The 512-nt window shown below is 62.3% G+C and overlaps 1 long non-coding RNA gene across 1 annotated transcript in view; it reads left to right on the forward strand.

The window, feature by feature from the left end:
* The window catches only part of LOC119586484, a 12,178-nt gene that overhangs the window by 11,224 nt on the left and 442 nt on the right, over positions 1-512 (forward strand). The window lies entirely within an intron of this gene.

Genomic DNA, 512 nt, shown 5'->3' on the forward strand with positions numbered 1-512 from the left:
TCGAGGCTTGAGTGGTGAAGCGGCAGTGGATTGCTCTTTATCTTTATGGCGGTGTTGGCGATGGGCGGGGCGATAAGGGGGATGGGGAGAGAGAGGGAGGAAGGGAAAGGGAGAGGGAGGGAGGGAGAGGGAGGGCGGGGCGATAAGGGGGATGGGGAGAGGGAGGGAGGAAGGGAAAGGGAGAGGGAGGGAGGAAGGGAAAGGGAGAGGGAGGGAGGGAGAGGGAGGGCGGGGCGATAAGGGGGATGGGGAGAGGGAGGGAGAGAGACGGCGGGCGATAAGGGGGATGGGGAGAGGGATGGAGGAAAGGAAAGGGAGAGGGAGGGAGGGAGGGAGAGAGAGGGCGGGGCGATAAGGGGGATGGGGAGAGGGACGGAGGGAGGGAAAGGGAGAGGGAGGCCGGGCCGATAAGGGGGATGGGGAGAAGGAGGGCGGGGACAGACGGTTGGACGAGCGGAAGGAAAGACTACTGATAGACGGATAGATAGATAGGTTAGAAAGAAGTACAAACA

This window comes from Penaeus monodon, chromosome 21 (assembly GCF_015228065.2).
Source record: "Penaeus monodon isolate SGIC_2016 chromosome 21, NSTDA_Pmon_1, whole genome shotgun sequence".
NCBI lineage: Eukaryota > Metazoa > Arthropoda > Malacostraca > Decapoda > Penaeidae > Penaeus > Penaeus monodon.